Below are 17,029 nucleotides of genomic sequence, written 5' to 3' on the forward strand. Positions count from 1 at the left end.
ATGAGACTTTCTTTTGATCTCATTATTTGACTCCCCAAATCAATCCACCCATCCATCCATTTATCTGTCTATCTGTCTGTCTGTCTGTCTATCAAGACAGGGTCTCCGGGAATTCACTATGTAGATCAGGCTGGCCTATAACTCACAGAGAACATCCCACCCCTGTCTCCCAAGTTCTGAGATTAAAGTCATGCACCACCAGGTTTGGAACTTCCTAAGTTTTCATTTTTGATTTTTATTTCATATTTACTTTTCCCCAAGAGTCTCTATTACATTCTATTTTCACATCTTAAAATTTATTTATTTCATTCAACTATGTTTTCATCATTTTCACTTAGATATTTATTCATATCCTCTTTGAGCTCTGAAACTGTAAGGACTTCAGCATTTACAAACAAATATTCAAAGTGCTTGATTCTAAGTGTTGGGGTTACATTGAGGTTCTGGATTCAGTCTCCAAGTGGTTCCAGATCGAAGTAGTAATTAGACTGACTAATAGTTCAGCAGTGGGTGAGAAGGATACTGCTTTGGGGTATCTCTAACTGGGTTTCAGCATCAAGCTCTACAATATCCCAGGGCCAAGAAGTGTGTTGGGTACCTGAGAGTTAAGAAGAATGGTGGGATAACTCTGGAAGTTCCTTCCTGGAACTCAGATTCAGACTCAGATTTTGTAGACTACAAAGTGTGATGGGTCAGGTAGCTGGCATTCATGGGGAGGGGGATATACTGGCTCTGTGAGTTCCTACTTAAATTTATGGTTTGGACTCTCGTTCAGACTCCATGGACTCCCAGATCTGTATGGTAGATGGGGTACCTGATAGATGAAGGGATGAAGGTCGCACTGGCTATGGAAATCTCTAACTAGGCTTCTGGGTCCAGCTCCACAAAACTCAGGGTCCAACAGTAGATGGAATGTTCAACAGTCTGGTGGGTTAGTGAACTGAGAATTCCTACATGATGCTCTGGTTCATATTCTGGGTTTGGACTTAAAGCTCTCCCAGATTGGGGTAGTTGATGTGATGTGTGAGGAGCAGACTGGCTCTGAGTGTTTCTATCTAGGGCTCTGAATCATGATCCTGGTCTGAGTCCTAAGGATGGATGAAGTGTCTGACAGTCTGGAAGCTCAGTGAATTGGCTCTGAGAAAATAATTTTTAAAATGATATACAGTTACAATGAGTTAAATGAGTAAAATGAGTTAAACTGAGTATAGTTGCAATTTACTTTGGTTTCGTACGTTTTATTTACTTATTAATTTTATGTAGATAAAACATTATGTGTCTTGTCTCCATATATGTTTGTATATGCCTGGCCAGAAGAAGGTGTCAGGTCTCCTGGAACTGGAGCTACAGATGGTTGTGAGCCACCGTGTAGATGTTAGGAATCGAACCTGTATTCTCTGGGGGAACAGTCAGTGCTCTTACCTACGGAGCCATCTCTCTGGCCTCTATTTGGTTTTGAGACAAAAATCTCCCTTCATATCCCTAGCTGACCTATAATTTACTCTGGAGACCTGGCTGGCCTCCAACTCACAGAGTTCTGCTTGCTCTGTCTTTTACGTGCTGGGATTAAACACATATGCCACCTGGTTTATTTGTTTTTGAGATAAGGTGTCAGGTAGCCACTGCTGGCCTCAAACTCATTATGTAGCTGAGAACAGCCTTGAAGTTCTAAATTTCTATCTCTATTTCCTGAGTGCTCAGATTACAGATGTGCACCTCTCAGCTGGTATCCAACTGTTTAAAATACATTTTTATAAGCCTCAGAAAGACACGTCTTCAGAATATATCTTTAAATGCTAATATATATTTCTGGGCACTAGTGCTACAGGTGATTACTTTCTAAAGTTTTTGCAAGAAATATGCATTACTTTTGCACTTGGTTGGTAAAAATGTTACAAAAGAGAAGCTGTTATCTCCAGAGTAATCAATTTTTGCTCATCATTCTATGCATCACAAACTGTCCATTAGACTGTAACTATCATGTGGGCAGAAATTAGTTTTTTTTTTTTTTTAATTTCCCCTGGTACTTCCTGCCACACAGTGTTCTGCATTCAATAAATGTTGACTAAGTCCACTCGTGCATACGCATACATATAAGCCTATGTACCTATGCGGGCATGCAGATTTAAATATGCCACCCTCTTTCTCATCAGTAATGAGAAAAAAGTAAAAGGCAGCTGTTTTTTTGTTTTTGGTTTTTTTTTTAAAAAAAAAAAACCTAATGGGCCTTTTGCCATATGTTGAGAAAGGAATGGTGCTCTCTACCTGCCAAGGCTGAGGGTACAGAGTGACCAATAATGATTCCAGGCAACCACAATCAAATTTGTCCATTTCTGCCCACATAATTATTTTCTTGTATTGCTTTTGATGAGATTAGGTCCAGTTCTCCTACAGTTCTCCTAACTAGCCTGTCTGGGCACTTTATTGAAAATGTTTAAAGGAAAAGCTACGTACCACAGCAAGTGGTAAATGAGCTGTCTGTACCCACTCTGGGCTACTTGTTGCAGCCAGTGTTTAATCAGTTGAGACGACAAGGACCTTGTCCTGTTGAGAGGCACGCAAGCCAGACAGGTTCAGAGGTCTTCAGTCACACCTCATTTGCTGTGTCTCCAGAATTCCATGCTCTGCATCAAAACTGAGATAAGAGTATAAAGTTTGTACTTTGGGTTATCAGCAGGTGCCCAAGGGAGAATGAATGTTCAAATCCCTCAAACCACTAAATTATTAAAAAGCCCTCGAACAGACTCTTCAGAATCAGACAGCAGGGCTGAAGGATTTACACATTTGATATCAGAAATAGAAGTGCAGGATAAAGACCCAATCTCAGCTCTTGATGATTTGATTTTTTAAGAATAGTTACTGCTGTGCAAAGGAAGGCACAGAACGTGGAGGACATTTTAAAGGCAGATTATGGCTTATCCTTAATTATGGCTGCTGCAGAGCTAAGGAGATAGGTTGGAGCCTGATCATGACTCTGGTCTTCCCTCAGAGACCCAGCAGGCAACAGGGTAGGGTTTCTTTTGCTTCCTCAAAGCCGCTGATGGGGAATTATTGATTCTGAAATCTCCTGTAGGAAATTTTTACACAGTAAAGTGGGGCGTTTAGAAATCTGAGCAGATCGACCAGCTGTGAATTTATACTGCCTCATTACGTTAACCCATTGGAAACTGTATCTGGGGACACACTAGTGCCACTGTCTTCTTACATATTTATTGGGCTGTCAAGGTATAAAATGCTACTATTAAAGTCAGAAGCACCATGCAGCGGACCATGGCTTGAAATTCCCTCTGCTAATCACACCAGAGTCCTGGCAGCAGCATCCCCACATTCAGCAAATATTGAAGAGGAGGGAGCACTGGGGTGGCCTTAGGAGACTTTGCTTTACTCTTTTATTGTTTTTCAAATTAACCAGAAATTTACACTTGTAAATAATTAAAAACCTAACCTTCTTTGAGGCCTCTCAATCATGTAAGATCTTACCTTGGGGGCATGGTCCTCAAAATATCCTCTATTTTGTGTTCTGTGGGGAGGTGCAAAAGGTACTCTTGGGATACAGAAAGGAGACTGGCAAAGGGTAACTGAAAAGTTCAGGATTTATAAGAAATGCATTTACTTTAAAGCCTTTCCTGGTCGAAAAAGTCAATGACATCACACACTTATCCTCCCTATGTTGTAGGCAAAGTGTGTACTCATTAAATACACTCACAGCACAACTTAAACTCCACTGACTTTTTTCTCCATCATTTCTTTGCATGGCAAGCATCAAATACACATTTTTATGTTATAGGAATGAGAAACTGAATCTAAAATGTTAATACTTTTTCAGTGCCTGTGTGATGTTTTGAATGAGAATGGCTCCCATAGGCGCTATATTTGAATTCTAGGTTTCTAGTTGATGGAACTGGTTTGGGAAAGATTAGAAAGTAGGGCCTTGTTGGAGAAGATGTGTCACTGGGGATGGGCTTTGGGGTTTCAAAAGCCCCTACCAGGTGCTCTGTCTCTGTCTCTGTCTCTCTCTGTCTCTCTGTCTGTCTCTTTCTCTCTGTCTCTCTCTGTGTCTCTGTCTCTCTGCCTCTCTGCGTCTCTGTCTCTCTCTCTGTCTCTCTGTCTCTGTCTCTGTCTCTGTCTCTCTCTCTCTCTCTCTCTCTCTCTCTCTGCCTTGTGCTTGTGAATCAGAATGTAAGCTCTTAACTCGTGCTCCAGGACTATGCCTGCCTGCCTGCTGCCATACTCCCTGCCATGATGATCATGACCGCTAACCTTCTAGAACTGAAAGCAAACCCATAATTAAATGCTTTCTTTCATCAGTTGCCTTGGTCATGGTGCCCCTTCATAGCAATAGAACAGTGACTAAGACAGCCTGCTACTGTTAAATTGAGTATCACTGAGACTTGTAAATATATTTTAAAATGTGTGGCCAGCTGCAGTGGGTAAATCCTGAACTGATCACTGAACATATAAATACCTGTCCAAGCTCCTTACTAGAGGCATTATTGTTTGCATCTGTTAATAAAAATGGCAAATTATTCATGAAGGAAGGAATTTTCTTTTATCTCCAGATCTAAATGAAACTTCAGACTAAAATATGTTATTTTTTAAATAAAATTATTTAGTGTGTGTGTGTGTGTATGTGTGTGTGTGTGTGTGTGTGTGAGAGAGAGAGAGAGAGAGAGAGAGAGAGAGAGAGAGAGAGAGAGAGAGAGAGAGAGAAACAAGTTTTGGGAATTTGGTCTCTCTGTTCTCTCCTCCACTTCACCTATGAGCTAAGCCGGAGCTCCCAGCCCCAACCCCAGGCTAGATGCCATCCTCAGCCAGCAGGCTCCCAATGGCCCTGGCCTTGTCACTGGCCTGTGGATCCCTGACACTTTATCCCAACTTCTCTGTGTGGTCCTTTAGCAGCAACTAGATGCCCGGAAGTCAAGAAATACCAGCTTCAGCTTCCCATATCTCAGACTGCATTTCCCCACCCCCTAAGCAGTGTCTTGGCTTCTCCCTAAAGCCCAGCCTCCACTGCCTCTTTTTGCCTCCTTCCTTGCCTTCCTTCCTTTCCCCCCCTTTCTTTTGGGGATTGAACCCAGGGTCTTATGTTCACACTAGGCAATTTCCAGAAAATCTGACTTCCATGCACAGCAGGTACTCATGTAGTGCACAGACATTACGCAGGTAAAACACCTATACACATAAAAATAAAAAAATAAATCTCAAATTATTAAAAATAATAAAAAAATAAAGACATTATGCCCCTATCATGTTTGACAGTGCCAATTCTTTTTAGGACATAAGTTCTAGATGTTTTTCTTTTCATAGTCCAGCTTCCAACTGAAGCCAGCCACTTCACTTGTTTTTATTACTTATCCTAAAGTTATTTATTTATATATTTATTTAGCAACAGCACCTCACTATGTAGCCCTAGCAGATATCAAACTCAATCTTGGCTTACCCTCCGGGGTATTAAGATTACAAGTGTATGCTACTCTACTGTGCCTGATACTTGTTTTATTTTACAGGTATTCTTTTAAAGTGTGTGTGTGTGTGTGTGTGTGTGTGTCTGTCTGTCTGTCTGTCTGTCTGTGTCTCTCTGTGTTTGTGTTTCAGTATGTAATAATGACGTATTATGTTTCTCATTCTTCCATCAGTGCTGTTTATATCTGGCCCATTTTTCTTTCTGTTATATGGCAGTTCATGATGCACATCTACTTTCTGGCATCTAGATCCTCACCACCACAAACTGCACTGCAGTGAACATGCCTGTATATTTGAACCTATTATACAAGGAACTTTTTCTTTTTAAACATTTTGGGTGTCACTTTGTAACTCAAAATAGCCACAAACTATGGGGTCACGTAAAGCCATGTCACCAGACAAAAACTGGGAAGGTTGAGTGGATTCAAAAACCCTGGTAAATTCTCATATCTGAGAACGATAGGCATTCCAGACTCGGTTCCAGTCCTGGAACACGTGACTATGACACTTCACTTGAGGATCTTGACTGCTAGTCACATAACACAGAGCACAGAGTTCTCCAAGCTAATGAGGTATCTAGAGGGGCCCTGAGGGTTTAGCCAACAAGCTTCCCTTCCTGGACATTCCTTCCTGAAAAAGGTATTTAATCTCTGGTCCACCTTAAATAAGTTGTATGTACCAGTTTTCCATGACGAACAATGAACAAACAATTTGGACAAGCAAAGTCTGTCTCTCTCATCAAGAACTGCCATGGGGAGAAGCATTTGTCGTAAGGAACTGCTCACTTAAGTCTCCTGCAGAAGGCCTCTCTCTACCCTCCAGACATGAACACTCAACCCTGAGCTAAGCCAGAGTTCCCCTCCACCCAGTCCTGGGCTCATCATTGGACCACTTGTCCCCCTCTTTCCTGACTCTATGAGGTTCCCAGCAGCAACTGGACATCCGAGAGAGTTTGGGAAAACCTCTGCCTCCTTGGCCCCAGACTGGGCTGGGGTCCCCATCTTAGTCTGTGTTCTACCACCCCTACACTGCAACAGCAGTGAGGATGGAATGTAGCCCTTTTGTCTTGCCCAAGCAGCATTCACACACCCCAGTGGCAAGGCAGAATGCTGACCCACAACAAACAAGCTCAGCATCCTCCTACATGACCTTCTCAAGTGCCAACATCACAATCATGTGCCACTCTGTCGGGCTAAGTATTTTCTGTGTATCAATTGAATTAACTGCTTTGGGTTAGTTCTCTGATGGCCCAGATCTTCTCTCCTACCTGCATGAGACTTCAAGAGGCCCAGTCTCCCCCATGTACTTAACATGCCTCTGCTTTTTAATTTTTTTTGTTAGTTTAATGTGGGAAGACATGGCAAGGCCTTACTCTTGGCAAACACTCACCCTTGACTTTCCTATCTACTATTCTTCTTTCTGCTTATCTTCCATGATCCACTTGTCAGTTCTCAGAACTTCAAACAAGGCCTCATAGTAACCCACCTTAGTAACCCTTCCTCCTGATTTCTAGATTTAGCCAACATCTTGCTAGATAGATGTTTTTAGAACCCCCGGTAATGGAATGGCTTTGTGAGAATAACTTACTTAGACCCTGCAGCTGCAGCTAGCTTCCTCCACCTGCAAATCCCTCTTTCCTTTCCTACCCCTCCCCATATCCTGTTTTCAGAGTATATAACCTGTGTGAACAATAAAAATTTTGCCAGCTTGATCAGACTTCTTGACTTGCTGTGCCTCCTTATTTTCTCACGAATCTCAGTCCTCTCCACAGGGTCTAAGGGTCCCACTTGATTGTCTAGCTGGCCTGGACAGTTTAACAGGTACAAAATGATATTTTATAGTATTTTTGTTGCTTATTTTTCTTTGCTGCTGTTTGGCTTTGAGCCAGGATGTCTTTTAGTCTGAGTTTGCCTTCCACTTTCTAGGTAGCCAAGGTAGCCTCAAATCCTTGATTCTCCTGACTTCATCATCTCTCAAGTCCAGCATCTAGCATTGCTGCTTTCTTTCCAAATTATTTAATTTTTATTGTGTGCTATGGTGTGTGTGTGTGTATGTGTGTGTGTGTGTCTGTTTGAGACACAGTTATTTTATGTAGTCAGACTGGCCTTAAAAACTCTCTCTCTTTAAAGACAGGATATTTTATTTAAAACCCATCAGTGAAATGGATGGCTTGTGTTTATGACAAATCATTCATATTTAAAGCATGAGTTAGTAACTGTATGAAAGTACACATTGCCACATACAAATGAACTGATCAGACCACAACTTTCTATGTTGGAACAGAATAAACTTCCCTGTAAAAGCAGCACCTTTGTGACATTTAATTTAGTATTTTTCTTTTTCTTCCTTGCCCTCTCCTTCAACAGAATCTACACCAACTTCCTCATGACCCTTCTCTATTGCATCCATGTCCACATGGGCCTCAGAAAACCCCTTTCTCCATGTTCTCACCCACATGCCAGTACACAAAGGCATGCATGACATACATCAGATCAAACTCATGATCGAGGCAAGCCCAGGCCTCAGTAATGGCTGTTGTGTTGCTCAGCATGTACACAGATCTCTGGACCTTGGCCAGGCATCTACTGGGTACCACAGTAGGAGGCTGGCAATTAATGCCAGCCTTGAATCCAGTGGGACACCAGTCCACAAAAAATCAAATGCTTTGAGAATTTGCATGTCATTCTTGTGCAGGGGCCATGCTAATCTTCTCTGCATTGTTCAGGTTTTTAGTATATGTGTTGCTAAAGTGAGTATGGCCTTAAACTCTTAATCCTCCTGCCTCCACCTCTGGATTACAGGCTCCTGACGTTTGGTTATCTGCTGTTAGACAGAGTTCTCTAGAAAGACAGAACTGATAGCCAGTACATATCCATATTATCAAAGAAGAATTATTGGATTGGCTTACATGAGAGAGGTTATACAATGCAACAGTGGCCATCTGCATGCAGGAGAGGCCAAGGATCAGATTTCTAATCCAGGAAGAAAAGTAGAAAGCTCTCACAGTTCCAATTCAATGCCCAAAGCTCAGACATTCCCAGGTGAGTTACTGAGAGTGAGTCCATTTTGAAGGACCAAAGAAGCTAGAATGTGAAATTGGCTGGCTGTGTGTGTATACAGACAGGCTCAGTCATTCAGAACAGAAATAGACTTGCTGGATTACCTGTCTCTCTCACTGTTGCCCTCTTTATCCAGAGAGTTTGCCCACTCAATATTCCCACCCTATGTAGAGTGGGTCCTTTGTCCTTACTATCCTAGATACAATCTTTGGGAATACTTCCATGAACACAAAAATAGGTCTCCCTAGACCTAGATATACCTTAAACCCATCAAGTTCATGACTCAGACCAACTATCACACCTGTGCATATTTTAGAAAAAGATTTATTTATTCTTATTTTATGTGTTTGAATGTTTGCCTGCATGTGTGTCTGTGCATCACATGCATTCAGGGCCTATGAAGGCCAGAAAAGGAGATTAAATGCCCTGGGTTCTCTGGAAGAACAGCCAATACTCGTAATTATTGAGTTCCACACTTGTCCTTTTATCTTGACTTCTTAGATATATGTTTCTTATAAAGTATACTTTAGAACTATTTTGTTCAGCAATCTGATGTTTTTCATTTTCTAAATGGTATTCTTTGAAGAACAAAACCTTTTGATTCTCCCAAAAATCCGCACAGCATTCTCCAGCACTATGCAATCTAGCCAGCAGGGAGAGTTTGTCTCCTGGTTAGCTCAAGACTGTTTTCTCTGTATCCTGCAACCAAGGTGTGTGTGTGTGTGTGTGTGTGTGTGTGTGTGTGTGTGTGTGTGTATGCAGCTTCAGCAATAAGTGCTCCTTTGTGTTGTTGTTTAAGGGAAAGTCTCGCATAGCCCCAGGTTAGCCTTGAACGTCAGATTCTCAAGCTTAGCATTTTAGCTAATATTTTACACAAAGTCAAGTTAATGGACAGTTGCTAATCCTTTCAATAAATGGTGCTGGGATAAATGGATATCTGTATAGGAAATGGGTATTTTGATCAATACCATATATTATAAACACACAAAAAATGAATTACTAATAGAATAGTAAACAGTGGGGCTTGAGATGTAGCTCAGCAGTAGAGCATTACCTAGTATGTGTAAGGCCTTCAAGGCTTTGAGTTCTCTCCCCAGCACTGTAAAAACAAAGATGAAACAAAGTAGGAGCTAGACTTTCAGGAAGATTGAGCAGGAACTCAAATTCTCTCTCCTTCCAGTTCATTCCATTACACTGCTGTATAGTATTCTCTGGCATATACTTCAGTTTACTTATTTTGTGATGTGTAAATATTATTCTCATAAAGATGAAGAAGGTTGTATTGGGATTGAACGAAGAACCTTGTAAACAGATATATACCACTGTAATAGGCCCCAGAGACTACCTGTCTTGCTTGCACTAATGGTTTGACCAACTGTGAATCCTCTGAGTTATTTGCTCTGTAGGAGACCCTACTCCTTTGCATTCTTGTATATGTTATACCACAGGTGTTCATCTATAAGGGAGAGGAAGGTGAGGCCTACCTAAACCTACATTCTGAGACCTATTGGTGCAGCAAGATGTTCCCATTCTCATTCCCTTCTTGGTGGGGGTAGGCATTGCAGGCTGTGTTGTAACTGGGACTTCAGCCCTAATTGTGAGGAATTAAAGTTTCAAGGAACTCAGTACTCAAGCAAACATAGATCTAAGCCATATGGAAAGTTTTAAGTGGATGTTTTGAGATAGACTCCTTCGTGGAAGTTGTTCTTCAGAATTGAAGAGGTCTGTACCTCCTCTTCATGAAGCAAGGAAGTCTCTGTATGACACTGGGTAAAAGTTGTTGCTTCTATGCCAATCAGTCAAGGATAATTAGAGAAAGTTTGGATATGGTCAGAAATTATAAAGAGAGAGAAAAAATGATGCCAAGAATCAGGTAACTATTACCAGTTCTTGTTCTCATTCAAATCACCACAGTCAATGAGGGTGGGAGTGGAATGGTGGAGCAGTCCACATCATGCTATCCAGGAAACAGAGAACAAGGGACATAGAGACAGTATTGAGGAGAAGAAATAGCCTGCAAGGACATTGCTCCAGTGACCTATTTTAGCCAATTCAGCTGCATTTTCTACCTTTCACCCCTTTCCACTAATGGCATCATATTATGTACCTATCAAGGAATAATCCATTCGTAGGCCAGAGCCCTCTTGATGTAATTGTCTCTGAAGATGAACTCAGGTGTACTTTACTAATCTTCTATGCATTTTGTAATCCAGTCAGGGGGGACAATGAAAATTATCCTCACATAAGCTAATTTATTCTTTATCCACTGCAACAAGGATCTGCAATAGTTCTGTGAAGATCTAGGGCTGGAACCCTGGCTTCTCACAATCAGATATCATTTGTAGTAATATTTCAATATTGACCATTGTCCACCGTGGGTCATGACCTTGGTATTTCTTTCTCTCCCTCTCTTTTCTCCTCTTTTTTTTAATTTTAAATTATAGAGGCTTATATATCCTTGGCTAGTATAAAATTAACAATGTAGCCAAAGATATTCTTGATCTTCTGACCCTCCTGCCTCTGTTTCTTGAGTGCCAAAGTTACAAGAATGCCATATGTGTTGTTGGCAATTCCCTCCCAGACACACTCAGAGGAGTTCGTGACTCATTCATGATGATTTGTCAGTTGAGTCATGGAGTATATGAAATTTTGGTGGTAATGACTGGCATTAATGGTAAGGACTCAGGAATATTCAGTTATTTACCATTATTACCTTTCTAATGTAAAGTTCATTCTATCAGTTACTTACCTTTTGATTGTTGTGATAAAACATCATGACCAGGGCAACTTATAAAAGAAAGAGTTTAATTGGGCTTGTGGTTCCAAATGTGTTAGAGTTTGTGGTCGAGAGTGGCAGGATGGTGGTAAGTGGCTGAAGCAACAGCTTCACGTCTAAAGCACCCACATGTAAATCTATAAGCACACTGAGAATGACATGAGCCTTTTGACGCTTCTAAGCAAGTCCCCGATAACATACTTCTTTCAGCAAGGCCTCACCTAATCCTTCCCAAACAGTCATCAACTGGAAATCCAGTATTCAAATACCTGAGACTTATTGGAGACATCTCATTCAAATGACCACTTTTATAAGTGAGACATACACAGAAAATGATGGGAGCATCTTACTGTTGTATTGCTGTGAAGAGACACCATGTCCAAGGTAACTTATGACAGAAAGCAGTTCATTGGGGGTTTGCATACTGTTTCAGTGGGTGAGTCTGTGAGCATCATGGCTGGGAGCATGACAGCAGGTAGGCAACCATGGTTCTGGAGGTGCTGTAGCTGAGAGATTACATCTAATTCACAAGCAGGAAGGAGAGAGCTAACTAGAAATGGCATGAGATTTTGAAACCTCAAAGCACACCCCCAGTGACACACCTTCTCCAACAAGGCCACACCTCCTAATCCTTTCTAAACAGTTTCACCAACTGGAGACCAAACATTCAATTATATGAGTCTATGGGGGCCATTTTCATTCAAGCCACCACAGGCAGTAATTAAAAACCACTTTGTTCTGGGCATATTGGTACATGGCTTTTAATATTAACACTCATAAGACAGAGGCAGGAAATCTCTGTGCATTTGAAGCCAGCCTAGTCTACACAGTGAGTTTCAGGCCAGCCAGGGCTACATAGTAAGACTCTATCTAGGGGGAGAAAGCCACTTTGTGACTGTTGGAATGAATGTCCAATACTATGGGAGAGTTAGATGTCAGAGGATATGCCAGGACTGAGGACCCCAAAAGGCTCCATCATTTTTTGCCAAATTCTTGTCTTTCAGTAGTTGATCACTGAATTAGTAAGAGCTCCTATATATCTGAACACTCATGTGAAAGACTCAAATCTAAGAGACTGTAGCTTAGAGAAGCAGCTGGTCACCTTGTAACCTCAGCCAGGGAGAAGAGAATGAAGCCTGTGCTCGGCTAATATTCTCTCTCTGTCTCTGTCTCTGTCTCTGTCTCTGTCTCTCTCTCTCTCTCTCTCTCTCTCCATATATATTTATGTCTGTGTAGTACATATGTATGTATATATGTATGTATGTATTTATACAGCATTTTGCCTGTATGTACACCTGCAATCCAGAGTAGGTCACCAGATCCCAATAAAGAGGGTTATGAGCCACCATGTAGTTGCTGGGAATTAAACTTAGTACCTCTGGAAGAGCAGACAGTGCTCTTAATCTCTGAGTCATATCTCCATCCCCTAGTTACCTCTTTTTTATGCAGTCCAGGACCCAAGCATAGAATGCTACTGCCCAATTTTAGGGTGGGTCTTCCCACCTCAATTAACCCAATCAAGATAATTCCTCAAAAGCATACCTTAAGGCTAATTTAATAATTCCTATAAGTATGCTTACAACCTTGTCTCATAGGTGAGTCCATATTCTGTCAAGTTTACAGTCAACACTAGCCCTTACATCTCCTAAAGTCCATATGTTAAAGACTTCTTTCCAAGGGTGGTATTGTTGGGAGACAGTAGAGCCTTGGAGTGAGGCCTTCTAAGAGTTCTTACATTAATTAAAGGCACACAATTGAAAGCAATTTTAGGACTCCAGTTCATCCTCTTGTCTTTGCTGTGTGGAACTTGTTTTCTTTCTACCATATGCTTCTGCCAATACTGCCATGCGTTTATTCAAAGCAAATATAGGCAATTTTTTTTTCAGGACAAGGTTTCTCTGTGTAGCTCTGGCTATCCCAGAACTCACTCTGTAGAACAGGCTGGCCTCCAATTCAGAGATCTGACTGCCTCTACATCCCGAGTACTGAGAGTAAAAACGTGAGTCACCACAGCCTGGCTGAAAGTATGAGGAATTGATCATTGACAAGAAATTTAAAAACTGTAAACCAAAATGATCCTCTAAGAGCCAGTGAGTGACTGGGTGGTAGTGCACACCTTTAGTCCCAGAACTCAGGAGACAGAGACAGGTGGATCTCTGGGTTCAAGTCTACTTAGTGAGTTTCAGGGCAGCCAGGGCTATACAGGAAAAAAACCTTGTCTTAAAAAGAAAAAACAAGAGCCAGAGATATTTTTTTTTGAGATGGTTTGATCAGTGGCAAAGGTTCTGCTTGTGGCCAGATCTGACTACCTGAGCTCAGTGTGCATCAGATTCCACATAGTAGAAAAAGAGAACATACCATGCATAAGTTTTCCTCTGACATCCATGCGTGACATGCACAGGCCACCCAAAAGAATCAAATGTGAAAAAAAACTTGAAAATTAATTTCAAATTATTTTGTTACACTTTTTGTAAGGCAAAAAGCAACACTGGGAATTTGTACTGAGATACAAGGTTATTGCTATAGTTATATATCTGATGATATAGAAGGGCTTTTGCAATTGGTTTGTATGAGGAGTTTGGCACTGTAAAACAGAAAAGGTAGAGTTTAGCGGGTGAATCTGATATAGGCTCTGATAACCAGAATTCGGATAGAATTACTAGTCCAGCCCATGCTAATGTGGTTTCAGATGAAAATGAAGCCCTGACTGGGAGTTGGAGTAGAAGCTACCCTTGCCAACATGACACAGCAAAAAAGAATGTTCCTATATTTTATCCATGTCTTGAGACCTAAATGAGAGGCCAAGCTTAAAAATGAACGATGATAGCTGAGGGTGGCACAGGAGTCAGTATGAGCATGGCTGGCTGCCTTTGGCAAAGTCTATGGTGAGAATCAACAACCAAACAGTACAAAGAAGTACCAGAAAATCGTAGAGCTCAAGTAGAAAACAGTCCATGCAAAGATGTACACAAGTACAGTTAGATTGTTAATATTGAGAAAAGAAGCACAGCGCTTTGGCCTGGGACCAAAAGGAAGAATGGCCCTAGAAATCACCTCAGCAATTACCAAGGCGTTAGCTATCACTGGCTCAGGAATATAGAAGTGTACATTTGGCTAGGTAGTGGTGGTGGTGCACACCCTTAATCAAAGCACTGGGGAGGCAGGGGCAGGCAGATCAATGTGAGTTTGAGGTCAGCCTGGTCTACAGAGCCAGGTCTGTTATACAGAGAAACCCTGTCTCAAAAAAAAAAAAAAAAAAAAAAAAAAAAAAAAAAAAAAAAGTGCAAATTTGTTCCAAAGATAGCCTAGACCAGAATCCTTTTTTTTTTTTTTGCATTTATTTATTTAGTTATTTGTTCACTTATTATGTGGTGAGCCCTTGTGTGGAGATCAGAAGATGGCATGCAGGAGTCAATTTTCCCTTTCCACCATCTGGGTCCTGAGGAGTAAAATCAAGTAATCAGACTTGGCAGCAAGTTTCTTTGTCGGCTGAGCCATCTTATTGGCTCTGTGTGCATTTGCTTATATCCTCAGAGTGCCTGGCTCAGAAATGCCTACAGAATCATTCTTCTGGCTAGACACTCAGAGACCAGTGTAACCAGGGTTCAAGCAGGCTCAGGCACACTTTGTCATGTTCCATACTGGCTTTGGAGAGAGGCAGAATGCAAGGTTCCTGGGGAAATGGAGACTCCCACTGAGATTTCAGAGGGAATCCAAGGAAGTTGGGCAGTGTGTGACACATTCCAAGTACCTTCAGGCAGCTTCTCACAGGACAGAACAATGATTGCAACCGGGGGAGGGAAGCGGAAACTGCAGTGGTGACCTAAGTAGGACAGAGATGCTAGCAATGTGGGATACTTATCATGGGAAGCTGCAGCTGGTGTGCAAAGAAAGGCCACAGGGCAGCCTGTTTCCTTTCACAGTGTCCCTTATTCCCAAATATGGACTTTTCAGATTTAACTTTTGTCACACTGACGTATTTTGCTACTAAAGTGCCTGAAAAGTGACACCCTCCCAACTCATTAATGAGCATTGCATAAGAAATGTGAGTCCTTCACTCCACTAACCCTTTCTTGAGAGAGTGTTTGGGTATGAGGAAGTTGTAGTTTCTTTTTCAAACATTAACATCCATTCTGAAGAAGGAAGCTGTATGATAAGAGAAGATGTCTTCATAAAGATGTGGGATACGGATAGATTATTCCATATGGAGTCTCAGATCTTAAGTTTTGGTCATGGATTACTGGTTTGAACAGACTCCTATCTTGTCTTGTAGAATTTAGATTTTTTTTGAGGTAGTCTTATTCATTAATCTTCCCTTAAGGGCCTCCTTTTTTTTTTTTTTTTAATTTAATCTTTTTTACAGTCGAGATTTTATCCCCCTCCTGGTCCACTCTCTGACTGTTCTACATCCCATACCTCCCTCCCACCCCCTACCATCTCTACAAGGATGTCCCCACCCCCACACCCCACCAGATCTCCCCATTCTCTGAAGCTTCAAGTCTTTCAAGGGTTTGGTGCATCTTCTCTGACTGAGTCCAGACCTGGCAGTCCTCTGCTGTATATGTTTTGGGGCCTCATATCAGCTGGTGTTTGCTGCCTGGTTGGTAAGGGCCTCCTCTTTACCTCGTTACCCACTGTCTTACGGTTTCATTGTTGTGAGGAGACACCATGACCAAGGCAACTCTTATAAAGATAAACATTTAATTGGGGCTGGCCCACAGGTCCTAAGGTTTAATCCATTATCATCATGGTGAGAAGCATGGCAGTGTGCAGGCAGACATGGTGCAAGAGGAGCCAAGAGTTCTATATCATGATCCACAGGCAGTAGAAGGGGATTGTCTTCCTCAGGCTGCCAGGAGATTGCAATTCCATGCTGGGCAGAACTTGAGCATATGAGACCTCAAAACCCACCTTTACAGTGACATACTTCCTCCAATAAGGCCACATCAACTCTAACAAGGTCACACCTTCTGATAGTGTCAATCTCCATGGGCCAAGCATTCAAATTCATGATTCTATGGGGGCCAAATTTATTCAAACTACCAACCTAAGTTACATATTTAAAGAAAAATTTCCTTTTTTTTCTGTTGCTTGGAGCCCTGCTTGGCCAGGAACTCAGTATAAATTCCAGGCTAGCTTCATACTTATAGGCATCTTCCTGCCTCTGCATCCTAAATGCTGAGATTCCAGGGATATGACACCATACATGTGACTCTGACTCATGCCTTTGACTCATGCATTCCTATGAACTGAATTGATTTCCTCTTCTGAGAGGATAGCTCAAATCTACAACTCGCTGCTCTCCATGTAAAATTCATGGCTCAGCGTTCCTTACAGTCTCCATTGCTTACTTAACTCTGTGCATCTGTGTCCCCACGAAGGTCCCAGAGGGTTTATTCTGTCCTGTGGTGGCTGCTGGGGATTATTTGTTCTTTGTTTTGTTTTGTTTTGTTTTGAGACAGGGTTCTCTTTGTAGTCTTGGCTGTCCTGGAACTCACTCTGTAGACCAGGCTGGCCTTGAACTCCCAGAGATCCAGCTACCTTTATCTCCCAAGTACTGAGATTAAAGGCATATACCACCACTACCTAGTAATGCTCAATAGTGTTGACTTCTCTAAAACCTGCTGGTTAAAAGAAGTCCATTGATTGTCCCTACACACCTGAGCTAGCACATAAAGCACCCTCAACACATTCCTGAACTAAAGTGGTTGTTTGCCTTTAGCCAAAAGAA

At 41.7% G+C, this 17,029-nt stretch overlaps 1 non-coding gene across 1 annotated transcript; it reads right to left on the bottom strand.

Annotated features, from left to right (window-relative positions):
* Positions 1-8,112: 8,112 nt before the first annotated feature.
* Positions 8,113-8,220, bottom strand: LOC117695703 (U6 spliceosomal RNA). The gene has a single exon (XR_004604725.1). It is a non-coding gene; the product is annotated as a U6 spliceosomal RNA (small nuclear RNA).
* Positions 8,221-17,029: the final 8,809 nt, after the last annotated feature.

The sequence above is a fragment of the Arvicanthis niloticus genome, chromosome X (genome assembly GCF_011762505.2).
Source record: "Arvicanthis niloticus isolate mArvNil1 chromosome X, mArvNil1.pat.X, whole genome shotgun sequence".
Lineage (NCBI taxonomy): Eukaryota > Metazoa > Chordata > Mammalia > Rodentia > Muridae > Arvicanthis > Arvicanthis niloticus.